The sequence below is a fragment of the Trypanosoma rangeli genome (assembly GCF_003719475.1).
Source record: "Trypanosoma rangeli strain AM80 chromosome Unknown Tra_15.4_contig_00812, whole genome shotgun sequence".
NCBI classification, from domain to species: Eukaryota; Euglenozoa; class Kinetoplastea; order Trypanosomatida; family Trypanosomatidae; genus Trypanosoma; species Trypanosoma rangeli.
The window spans coordinates 1-1030 of record NW_021706566.1 but is presented as its reverse complement, the minus strand read 5'-3'; the positions used below and the strand labels follow the sequence as shown (position 1 = coordinate 1030).

The following is a 1030-nucleotide window of genomic DNA, read 5'->3' as shown; positions in this document are numbered from 1 at the left end:
AACCAGCATGCGTGGTGAGGTTACTCCGAACCCGTATGGGAAAAGCAGCGTTGGAGGAAACGGGAATCGCGGAGGGAAAGAATTCGGACTCGGTGACACTTCAGTTGTTGCTGTTGGTCTCAGTTCCCTTGCGGTTCTCGCCGTGGCCGTCGCCGTGGTGATGGCGCCTCTTTGAGCAGCAGCATCAGCGGCTGGGCAGAAAAAAAATATGCGGTGGGGCAATAATGTGTATATATATATATATTGTATCTGTGGACAGTGGAGCCACGCATTCAAGATGTATAACACGGTTATAATGCAACGTACCCACACACATTAACTGCGCCTCGGCGCTCTTTTTGTAACGCAACTGCAACTCCCGCTTTGTACTACCACCATTCCTGCGAAATGCACGGAACTGTTTTTTTTTTTTTATATTGTTTTTCTGTTTGTTTTTGGTGGGCGACCTCTCTCTTTCTTTCTGGACTGTGCTCAAAGGGAAGGAGGAGAGCATGTGTGTGTGCTGGTCGTCCCACTTCTCGGTGGACGTGCCCACGCTTCGGCTTCACTTTACGGGGTTTGTGTTTTAGTATTTTTATGTTTGTTTGTGGTTTTTTTGTCGACTGCGTCCATTCCCCGCGCTGCGTGTGTGTCCTTCCAATGCATTTCTGTTTCTACGCCTAGCTGCCATTCGTGTTGATTTGCCGTCTCATTGTATCTTGCAGCCCTTCTTTTTTTCGTTGGTTTTTTTTTTTTCCAGTGCAGGTCGTCTGCATGTGTAGGAGCTAACACACACACACACACACCATGTCGCTCACGTTGTGGAGCGGTGGGAACCTTTGAGGACGCGTGAAGGCACGAGTGTTCTGGTGGCGGCGGCCCTCGCCAACATGCCAGTGGCGCTCAAGCCGTGATGGTTTGGCCGCGAGAACGGGATGGAGGAGGTGTTGCTGCAATTTTGGTCAGTGCGGCCGCTACCCCGCGCTGCAGACGGAGGAGGGCTGCGTCTTCGAGTCCGTCGCCATCCTGCGGCACATCGAGCCTCTCGATC

General features: G+C 51.9%; 1 pseudogene; it reads left to right on the top strand.

The window, feature by feature from the left end:
* The first annotated feature begins 786 nt into the window (after window positions 1-786).
* Window positions 787-1030, top strand: TraAM80_10152 (elongation factor 1-gamma (EF-1-gamma); annotated as a pseudogene).